Genomic DNA, 12,456 nt, shown 5'->3' with positions numbered 1-12,456 from the left:
AGGCTCCAAACTAAGTTATTTAAAATAATTGATTGTCCTTTATCAGATCACATAGTGCTTATATTTAAAATATCAGATGACCAAAAAATAGCTGTTTTAAATACATTCACAGCTTATACGGATGCTTTTAAAGATTTCTAAAGAATGTTTTAGAAGACATCAAACAATCCCAAGAATTTAATGACACTATATACATGAAAATACTTAATGAGATACTTTAAAAACTTATTTATCTGGACAGATAATAACCTAGTCAAGGATCAAAATGAAGGAATGGGGCACAAAATTACTTAATACTCAACAAAATATTAACATTGTCAAACTGAAAGCACAGAAATTAGGAAAATATTTATGGATATGACAAATGCATTGAAGAGAAAATAACAAATCTCAAAATGCAAATGGCAATAGCTTCAGGAAAAGTTAAATTTATTTTTTTATCTATTTCTTGAATGGGTAAGATCACCAGACACAACAGTCCCTTTACAGGGGCAACCCAGGAGCAGTGACTATTTAAGCGAATAACACACAGTAGGCAAATAACTGTGGAAGAAATCAAACCTTGTACTCTGAGTACAGGAAACAATGCATTAAGAGCTCTGAGCTTTAGTCCTCTCAGCTAAATAAAGTTTGGCAACAAACTAAGTTGTCCAGGGACATCTTCATGGGGGGGGGGTAGGCTAATATTAGGGGAAGTTAAGTGAGTTGGGGAGGTGAAAGGGTTAAGTGGAGGCAGTGATGGTTGGAAGGAAATGAGATAATGATGGGGAGGGGCTTAAGAGGTTTAGTCTAGTGTAGTTGGGTTAAGCAATCACATTTTGGCGTGAACTTGCTACAGAGCAGGATTATGGCAGGTTTGAGGTGAGTACAGTAGTCGTATATATAAAAAAAAATGTGGAGATTTGGTACTTTGGGGTACTAAACTTACGGCAGTTAATTGACAAGGGGGTTTATTGGTGTAGCTACGTGAAGTTCATGCTTGTAATCAGGTAAACATGAATACGGTTGGAGGTGAGCTTCATGGAGCTTACAGTGGGCTTTGTGGGGTGGCCACTAGTGTAGGAGGTTAAGTAGGTACTTAGTACTTTAAATATTTCCCTTCCCTGCCTTTGTTTCTCTCAAAAAAAAAAAAAATATATATATATATATATATATATAAAATCTTGTTTCCTCATTATTGGGAGTCACGGACAGGATATTAACAGACATACCTTACTACGGTTTCATTGGTTCATGGTTTTGCAGGCTTTTCCTGGTGCTTTGATTGCTTTCCTTGGTGGTTCTCTGTTTTGCAGGCTTTCCTCGTGTCTGCCTTGATGGTAACTTTTACAGTGGGCCTAGTTGGCGGTGAGGCCTTTAACTAAAGTTGGCATAATAGATTAATATTAGTAGGCAAAATGCTTAATTACAGTTGAGATGGAGGGCAGTGTTGGATTTTCCACTTCTTTTGCTGTTTTTAGATAGCTTGCATAAGTGGGTTAATTGGTTATTGTTGAGGCTGGAAAGGTAGTAACGATGGTGGTTAAATGTGAAAGAATGGAGTCATGGATTTGCACGACAGAGTTCTTGCTTTCCAGTGACAGCGTTGGCTGAAGTTTTACGGAGTTTTTTTTTTTTTATATATATTTCTTGTATGACTGGAGTGCCGTTTGTGATGGTTTAGTGATGTCACTGGTGAGCATAGTGTGATTTATCCTGATGGTCCTATGGAGAGTAGTTTTCAGCTTTAAATTTGCTCTGGTTCATAGGGGGTTGGCAATAGGAAAGTATTTGGGTCAGAGTATTGCCCAGAAAAGAGCGTTCTGGGCTGCTGTCACACTATCACACTGGTAAGCAAGAATTGCTTATGAATATAGTGAATTGTCTTGCCTGACCAGAATTGGTGACACTGAAAGTGGGATTCGTTGTTCCAGTAACTTGCTAGACTTGTAGTGTGTTGCGTGGAATGGCTGCGATGTTTTCAGCTTTGCAGCTTGGTTGTTGACTCTGTAGGCTTTGAATAAACATGCATTTTAACTTGAAAGCATGCAATTCAGATGAGCTATCTACTATTGAGGAAGAAATATGTGACTAAATCATGGATACCAGAAGGCACAATGTAAAGTCAGATCTGATAAATGGCTGAACGTCTTCACGAGTTTAATTATATTTCACAACTGAACAGTAAATCAAAAGTGGCAGTAAAATGTTATTTATGTATTTCAAGGAGAAAAGATGCCAGTTTTCAGCTGTGGATGATGGCTGTCAGATATTGCTTTCTATTATAGAAAGGAACATCATTACCCGGAAGATGTACATTATGCTAAACCACTTCAGATCTAATTTTAATTAAGTTTATGGTTATTATAGCTTATAAAACCAGTTTAAAATTATGTAAGACAAAAAACAGGAGGCACTTAATAAAATAATGTAGTCTGCAAATTTCCGTATGCCAAAGAATAAATGATTGATGACAGTGAGAATTAAACTACAATGTGGTAGAGGAAGTAACATTTTCCTTTCATTGTGCTGAACATGTCTTCTCACAAAGGTTTCCTGGTTGCTGGTAAAACAATAGGGGTACTCGCACATGCGTATAGTGTGGTTAGTAATCTGGTGAGGGCAGCGTCTGTATTTTAACACATAGGTCAGAAGAATAAGGAAGTTGCTCAAAGCTTCTAAACACGTTGCTCATTAGGGGCAGTCACTATGTAGGGTTTTGGCCCCCCATTTTAATTTCCTCAGAGGGCTTGCGTTACTTGTGTGACTAGAATCGGGTAGCTAGTATACTTTGTTTGAGAATATATATATATATATATATATATATATATATATATATATATTTTTTTTTTTTTTTTTTTTAAATGAAGTGTGAGTAAAGAAATCATGATTAAAGGCTGATGGATTTTAGTGGGGAGCATAATATCTTTAAAAAAAAAGTACTTTTTCTACAGCAATAACCATTTGGGCACTGAATATTTCATATGAATAGGTAATGGCTAATTTCCTTAATCGCAGAAGTTGTTTTGCCAGCGGATTCGGAGGTCGCCATTACCACAGCATGAATTCAGGACAGGCTTTGATCAATAATAGTGCATATAGGCCCTACCAATCGTCTTTTCCTTATGTGCTGTTGGAGTTGCTGGACATTGGAGGAATTCACTGAGGTCGCAGGTAACAACATTATTAAGGCTCATTTAGGTGAATAAGAGTCTTACAGTCAGGGTTACTGTGATGATAGGTGCTTGAGGTAAGTTAGGAGCATGGTAAATAGGGGATTAGTTATATTAAGGAGATTTTGGGGTTGAACATAGGTGAGATAGAGTTGCAATAGCAGAAGGGGGTTGGGTAACGGTTAGTCAAGTGAGCTTTGGGGCAAGGGTAGGGGTCTTGTAACCTGTTGCTTCCCACTTTTGTGGATATTGATAGGTCCCTTCAGGTGTGGGGTTTAGTTGTAACATACTCGATTGGTAGTTAAATTTATAGTGGGTGTTTGATAGGTTCATTGAAAGCATAGCTTCAGTTATGGCTGCTTTGTCATAAATGTGTGGGGCAGTGGTAAACTCCTTCCCGAGTTGGCAGGATAGGTTGTTTCTGAAGATGTCTTGAAATGTGTGTTTTGTATTTTAGATGATTTACATGTCTTTTCTTTCTTGCAGTTGGGGTTTTTTTGGAACTCTGCTGCTATAATTTGGAATAGGTGGGTATAAGGTGGAGCCTTCTCTTTACATATTAGAGGATTTACTTTTGTCCATTTCTTTGTAGATGGTGTGATGAGTACCAGTTGGGTCACTATGCGGTGATTTTGCAGATGATGGAAGCAGTGGCGAGCGAGGAGGTTGCACATGGGGAGCTCAAGTGGACAACAGTTACTGACTGAAATTGCTGGAGGGCAGAAGGCATCATGCGGTGGCTTGAAAGGGGATCTGAAAGGTAACATTTTTTATAGTTCGGATGTTTTGCCACCTGAATGGGGTTCAAAGTGAGTCTGAGTAATCACCTCATTAAGACATATTAGAGCTCTGTGTTCAATAAGTGGGAGCTGATTACTGCATTGGTATAGGGGGCAAGTAAGGAAGAGGTAGGTGGGGGGGGTCCAAGGGGTTAATGGGTGGGGACTGTTATGGGGAGTGTGGGAATCCCACGGGATGAGTAGTCATGACATTCATAGGAGTGCAGGACTTCTTAGGCTAAACCCCTATGGCTCTTGCAAGCCAGTGAAGTTCAATCCTTGCTTTTATATGAACCTTGGGGTGGTTGTATTTACTTATTCAATGGTTGAACCATATCTAGGGGAGGACCAAAGAGTTGTTTGAGAGGATGCTGTAGTTTGTTCCTAACTGGTGGTGTCTTTGGGGTGACAAATTTGTCCCTTGAGTAGGTAGTGTTAATGTTACATAACAGGTTAAGGTTTTACAGAATACCACAGGGATCATTTCACTTGATGTTTGGGTCAGTTTTGTGAGTAGAGTTTTAAGACTCACGATAGGTAGGTGGTTGGTGGGATAGTTTTAAAACTGGGTGCGTTGTTACAGGGGAGTTAGAAGGTTTAAAGGTAGCTTGGTTGCAGGATAAGGCTGTGGTAGGACAGATCTTAATTGCCCACTAGTGGTATAGGAAATATAAGGAAAGAGCTCTCCAGGGGAAAGGCCAGGGCCAAACAGGGGTTAAGAATGGTTTGGTAATGAGTGAATTGGGAGTGTTTATGGCTGGGTATATAGAGTATTTCGTTGCTGAGCATAGGCGGGTTTTCGGGAACTTGGTCAAGGGGTGCTAGTTTTCTGTCAGCTAAGGTAGGACATTAAAGTTGGAGTTAGACTGTTCCCTACAGTAATGAAGTTGTTGCCCATATAGAACTGGGTAGTGGGTGGGCTAAGGTGATATGCTATGGTTAACAGGGTCTTGGGTGTGAGACTTGCTACTAGTTTGACTGGGTGCCATCTTGAGTTCAAGGGGTTATAGTTTGTGGTTTTGCTGTGATTATAGGCTGTCAATACATTCAGGCTGAGCCATAATTTCAGCGTTGAAGGCAGCAGGCTAAAAGGGTATGTTCTCTTGGTGTGGATGTTTCGGTGTTACAACAGGGTCAATGAAATCCTACTTTATTTAGTTTCATTGGGTGTGTTTCAGTGATGGCATGGCAAAGGGGTTTATGATGGGATTTTGGGATGCTTTACAGATGATGGATACACCAAATGATGTTTGGCTTGACCCTTCCCTTTATGAGAAGTGGACTGAACAATTTTGGGTAGAAGGGAGGGGGAACAGCCTGGTCAGGATGGTTGGTGGAGAAGAGGGATAGGCTTGCCCTCTTCTGTTACCCCTCTGATGTATGGATGTTCATTTCAAGGATCTGGGGAAAGGAAATGTGTAGTTGGAGGAAGCTTGCTGAGTAGATAAGTAAGCTGAGGTAAGGATGATGCTTATTTGGTGGAAGTTAATTCAATGGATAACAGCAAACCAAGAAAAAAGACACACCAAACAAACGAAATCCAAGGAATCAGGTGGGAGCAGTCAACAGTAACCACAATCAGCGACAAATAGCTGCAAGTCAAGCTCTTTTTGAACGCAAGTTTATTATCAAGATAAAAAGCGTTTTCGCTGCAAAACAAACCAGAGCAGCTTCTTCAGAAAGAACCATTAAAAAGCGCCAACATTTTCATTTAAATATTCTTAAGGAAGTGTGTCAACAGACGTCACTTCCTAATACAGCGCTAAAACAAATATAAGAATCAAACAGTCCACATCTCTCATAAAGCCAATTTTTAAAAACATTATGTAAAATGTGTATATATATAAGTGTGTCACAATCACAGTTATACACCTACATATATATAAAAATATATATTTAAAATCATATTTTATAAATTAATACATCCTTTCCTAGAACTAACATTAACTAAACCTACCAGGGAAATAAACAAACTACCAGGAGAATTATTAGTAAATAGACCTAGTATAAAAACTTATCTGAGATAACTTCTCATTTTTAAAACCACTGAAATATTACAATTATCATTTAAACCAGGAGTATTAAAAGCATTAAGCTTTATTTGCCATTCAAGTTCACGCAATTCTAACAGAAGGGTAAGCGGACCTCCTCTAATGCTAATGGGAAGATGGTCTATACCCATAAACGAGAACCTGTGATTTGGATAACTAAATACATGTTTAGCTAATGCATTGTCCTGTTTGTTGGTCCTAATGGCATAAACATGTTCATATATACATTGACGGAACTTGCGATCCGTCTTGCCAATGTAGAATGCAGGACAGTCGTTACAAAACGCTGCATATACTACTGATTTAGTATCACAATTAATTGTATGGTGTATCCCATATTTTACTTCATTAACATGGAAGGAAAGTCCTACTTTAACAAAGTTACACCAGTTACAGGCCCCACATGTTGTTGACCCTTTACATCTATAAAATTGGTTAGTAATCGGTTTAGTTTGCAGTAGTTCTTTCAAATTCTTTCCTTTCCTGAAAACTACTCTAGGAAAGGGTCCTAACCTTTCAAAAAGCAATATATCATTACTGATGAATTGCCAATTCTTCGATATAATATTACATATTTCACTAGAGTCATTACTGAAAGTCGTAATAAAACTAGTAGGGAATTTTCCTTTATTTTGTCTCAAATATCCAATTTGAGACAAGTCAGGTACCAAAATTCCCTGTGCACCCTCAGAGTTAAAGTTGACATCGATCACTGTATTAGTAATTTCTAAATCATTAAATTCTTTCAATAATGGTTTATAAAAACCGATAGATCGTTTGTATTCTATTTCTACAATGATCTCATCTATAAGGGTGTCTGGATAGCCCCTGTTAATGAATTGGCTTCTCAAAAAAATACATTCCTGGTTAAAGGAAAAAGTTGTGTTACACATACGAACAGCTCTAACCAATTGTCCTTTTACTATTGCTCTCTTCTGTTTGAAGGGCTGCAAGCTAGTAAAGTGAAGTAGAGAATTGCAGTAGGTGGATTTTCGAAAAACGCTAGATAAATACATCCCAGCTCTTCCATCCTTACTCAGTTTAACATCTAAATAGTCAATCTCTTCGGTGGAAAACTGGTGAGTGAATTTGAGAAAGCTTGTTGTCTGATTCATATAGCTAACTAAAGTTTCTGCTCCAGTTAAACTGCCTTGAAACAAAATGAAGATATCATCAAGATATCATGTGTACAAGCGGAGTTGTTCCTTAAATATTGGGTTTGTAAGAATAAATTTATTTTCCCAAAAAGCCATAAAAATATTGGCTACGCTTGCACCACACGGGGAGCCCATGGCTACTCCCTGTTTTTGAAGATAAATTTATTGTCAAAAATAAAGAAATTGGATCCTAAAACTATACCCAGTAGTAATTCAATGGATGGTATATGAAGTGAGTTGAGATTCTGCTTCATAAGTAAAGCAAGGGAGCAGAGGTATGGACCCTGCTTGTTAGGCAGGGTGAGTAGGTACGCTGCCCTGATTAACATTACAATGAATGGTGTATGAAGTGAGATGGGACACTGCTTCATAAGTAAAGTAAGTGAGTAGAGGTATGGACGCTGCTTACTGGGGCAGGGTGAGTAGATACGCTGCCCTGATTAACATTACAAGAATGTTATGCCGTATTTAGAATCAATTATATCATGAATAGTTGTAATTAATAAAGTTGGTGATCAAAGCTATGTTATGGAAATTTAATAAAGGTCGTCAAATGTCATTTGGTGTGATGTGTGTTATTGAAGGGGACCAGGACAACTGTCATTGTTTTATTTTACATGTATTAATGTATTAAAGGTCATATACATGAAAGTTAAAGTTTATATTTAAAATGCAACCTTCATTTTACAGACAACTGAAACAGAAAGGTACAAATCAGAGGATGCTCATTATGCCCATTGCTATTTGCATTAGTTATGGAACCATTTGATAATGCAATAAGAAAACATCCCAGTATAAAAATCTTCAGAATTAAAGAAAGCTGTGACTCTAAAATATTTCTGTATGCAGATGGCATTCAATAACAAACACTAGGACTGATTTCAAAAGACTTGCTCTCAATCTAAGTGACAACTTACGTGGAGAGCAAGCTGAAAGCAGGTCTTTTGGAATCTGGCCCTTGGAGTAACCCTATTTATTGATGGGTCTTACACTGAAGTAAGTCAATTACAATGAGAGTAGTCTTTTTGGAATCAGGGCAGATTTACACTGAAAACAACTCTTTTGGAATCTGTCCACAATCTTGCCAGTACAAAGTTTACAAACTACAGTAAATAAATACCAATGTCTGTCAGTTTAGTATTTAAGATTGTAATCCTCATATTCTGAGTCCTGTGATCTTACTTTTTAAAAAGAACTTCTATTGCCCTGTGCCCCAGCAAAGCCTCTCATATAATCAAGTGAGAGGATGCTAGATGTTCTAAAGACTTTTTCTGAAATATAGTAGGCTTTTATTGTTTACCTTACTCTGTTCTTTTGGAATCAGCTACCTTTCCTAATTTTGACAAGCATATTTATTTAAGTAAAATGTTACCTTACCCTGTTCTTTTGGAATCAGCTGCTTTTCCTGATTTTGGCAAGCATAACATCTGCTTGTCTGATTGGGAAGATTGATCTTAATCTACACAGGAATTCCTTTTTCTTGTTTTTCAGTATTAACGATGTTCATCATATTGATCACTGCTGCAGTAGCATTAGTGATAGGAGTTATATCCTGCCAATAATATAACAGCTAGCCAGCTTCCAAAGCTTCAGGACTCAAGCTGCGCTGACTAAAAAGACAGGTTTAGATGCCAAGCTCTTCAGTGCTTTCCTGCCTCTGAAGAGTACGCTCCTCTGAAACTTTTGAGGATCAACAGTCAGCTTGCGCTGTTTCTTTCCTGTCAGATACACTCCCATGTGTGAAAAAAACTTCCACTTTAAAAAGTGTTTGTTTAACAGCACTTTCCAATTTAGGAAAGTTATTTTACAGCTAGAGTTTTTGATTTAACAGACTGTCATGAGGTTGTATTGTACTGGAGCTCTTTTTTCTTGTCAGCTTAAAAGCTGTTTAAAGTATTTGAAAACCATATTTTTCTCTGGAGGAATAGAGTTTATTTTATTTTTTTAAGTGCTTTAATGTGCTTTTTACTGCATTTTTATGTGAAAAAGTGACTGTTAAAGATTAAATCTTACTGGCTTTTCCTGCTTGTTTTCAGAATTTGATTTTCAGAATTTTCAATTTTCATGCTCATATGTTAAAGTTTGTTCAGACTAATTGTGAAAGTAGTTTCTTCTTGTGAGGAAAACTATAGTTTAAATACTTTAGTTTCTTCTGTTTCACAGGTCACTACTCATTGTTTTCAGAGTATATATGACTCTTCTTCCAGGGCTATAAAGCCCACTGGCACTGTTTTGAGAAGATTTGCCTGGCTGTGTTAATAGAACTTCCCACATGATGTTAAAATGAGATTTTAAATTCTATTTTGGACAGAGATTTTAGTTTTTGGCTCCACTCCTGTAAAGGTGATCAACAAGTGTGATGAAAGGGGTAAGCTGATACAGGGAATAATTAAAAATTTTCAGCCCTTCTTTCCAGATTTTCTAAGGGATTCTGTAAACCCTCATCCAATTTTGCCAAAAAAACCCTAAAATAAAAAGTACCAATAAAATGTGGAAAACAGACACTTGAGAAAAAGGACAAGGCATACCAAAACCAATCAGCTTGGGGCTATGTAAGTGCAGATGTATGCATCTAAAATGTTGTCTGTCTACTTGCTGTGTCTTTCGGCTTTCCCGGTTAGGTGTCGCTACAGCGGAACTCCGGTCCGCTAATGATTGGCAGTAGATTTTTACATGCCGAGTTGTCAGCCTTGACGCACAACCTTCAATGAAGGTATGCCCATTCACGCATGTCTCCACACAGTAGACGATTTAGCTGAGAATCGAACAAGACAACATCTTACTGTGAGGCGACAACGCTACAGCAGCACCACCACCGCAGTACTGATTTGTTTAAATGGTTATGGAGTGTTATTTCATTTTTAGAGATGAATTTGGAGTATTCTGAATTTCCATCTAGGTTGTTAGATTTAAATTTTCGGAGTAGAGTTTTTGTCTCTGTATTTTAATTTGTATTTACAGAAATGTTATTGTACTTCTTCGTCTATTGTGCATATCTCTACAGTTCTGTATTTATAAAAAGTGAAAACAGTTCTTTATGCCTTAGCTCCATAGCTCAACTTATAAACTGTGTGTAAATGCATATTGTGTGTGTGTGTGTGTGTGTGTGTGTGTGTGTGTGTGTGTGTGTGTGTGTGTGTGTGTGTGTGTGTGTGTGTGTGTGTTCATGTGTGTATGTATATGTGTGTCTGTATGTATAAGCAAGTGTATGTATATTGTGGAGGTGTGTCTATTAGAGTTGGTTTTACCAGAGGTTGGGACCTGGAAAGGAACTATAGAGCATATATATTTATATAGACAATTAGCTATTATTGCCATTGGGTACTCCTGTTGCCAAAATCTATGCAAAGCATACTTCATCATAGCCTAATTTCATGGTGCAGGAGATGTATTCTTGACAGAGTCCCAGGTGCTCATCTCTTGTCTCTCTCAAGGGGAAGGAATGGATTGAGCTCACACTGAGGCACATTGGCCAATTGTAACTTTCTGGTGCAGACCAAACCCCTCCCCCCCACGCATTCCTTAGACAGTGGGGCAGGGATGCCTAAAAAGAATGCCTTTTGCAGAAGTGAGGGAACATACTCCATTGTCATCCCATTGTACACACCTTCCCTACACCTTGCTTGCTGCATGTGATAGAGATGGAAGGAAACAAAATAAGACCTCTGACCAGCCCTGATGGCTGTCTGCTTGATAGCCCCTCCCAGCTGACCCTCGCACATGTAATGGGAAATGACTGGGCCAAATGGCTATGGAGTGCAAAAAATATTACTTCATCACTGCGGGAAGAACAGCATGGATTATGTGAGTTGGAGCCATGTCATAATTATATAGTACCTTTAAATTTTTTATAGACATTTGTTTCTGCTGTGATTGAAGCAATGTTAGTGACCTCAGTGAATTTGATGGTTATTTCAGTAACAGTATCTCATTTCTTCATTTTAAACTGAATATATTAGATATTAATATCAACTTTTTAGAAATATATGTGACACACATATTGCAGATGGTACCTTAGAAACATCAGTTCATAAGTAAAAAGTGAGGCTGAATACATACCTGTGTTGAGGCAGCATAAACCAGTGATTTATATCTAATGTTGCTGCATGCAATCAGATACTTAGAGGCACCAGAGCTACTACCCATAACTGAGTTCATAATGTTGGGCTTGACTCTTTTCATGACAGATGTTCTATATATTTTGGAAATTGATTAATTATAAAGGATGTTTAGAATAAATGGAACAAGATAAATAGCTTTATTTCTTTAAACCACAAGACAAAGTTAGTACAATAATTTGAATTACACTGTTCTGCATACTATTAAGTATTCTATTCACTTTTCTTTAACAGACAGTTTAATTCTGTTAATGCAGTTTTTACAAAAATGAACCATCCCACAACCATTTGATGCACTAAAGAATTTTAGAGGACAAAGACCAATGTTAGAAAGTGTACTTAGTTACTTAGGTGATGGGGTTTTAAGTTGGACCCAGGATGTTTGTGTAAAACATATAACTTTTATTGTTGTGTTCTTTCTTTCCCTAACATCTCTTTCATTGCTTCTATTTCTGTTTGTATAGAGTGCAGTCTACCACAGAGAAATTAAGTTATTGTGCAATAAATAAAAATCTGAAAAATAATTAGGTAATTATCAATCATGTAGGCCAAACATTTCAGAATACAAATGTCAAGTATCCAAACTATTGTTCTGTACCATTCCTCTTTGAAATGTAATGTTGAAAATACAATAATCTAATGGAAATTGGTTGAGGGCTCTGTCTGGCTGAGTTCTTTTTGCTTAAAACTGGTGTTTGCATTTGAAACAGCAACCATCACAGCAAGGAACTTAATTCCTTCTCTGAATTGTAACTATTAAAACAAGCACAACTCAGCAGGGAACTTGATCTCTTCTATGGGTTGTAGCTGTCTTAAGAGTTCCTTAGAACACAGTACAGAAGGAACTGTTCATCCTACAACTATTCACCAATGTGCATGTACAAGAGCTGATATGAATTAACAATTTCTTTGTTATTGCAGTGCGAATCATAGCTAATCATTACTGTTTCACTACAGCTAAGTGACTCACCTGTTCAGGACTGATCCCAAACCAGCTGCATGACAACATACCATGAACTGATATACTGAACAACAAAATATGGAAAATTGTAAAAAATTTAAAAAAGTTTTTGTGGAAACCATATAATATGTGCACTTTAAATAAACAGCTCTTTCAACATCCCAGCTGATCAAGGATAGTGTTTTTATATTTATTTTGTCATGCCTGCTAATGTGTACATTCAAAGTGTCCTGTAAAA

The sequence above is a fragment of the Protopterus annectens genome, chromosome 1.part1, assembly GCF_019279795.1.
Source record: "Protopterus annectens isolate FY-2018-M chromosome 1.part1, PAN1.0, whole genome shotgun sequence".
NCBI lineage: Eukaryota > Metazoa > Chordata > Ceratodontiformes > Protopteridae > Protopterus > Protopterus annectens.
The sequence above is the reverse complement of the archived record's forward strand: the minus strand, read 5'-3'. Positions refer to the sequence as shown.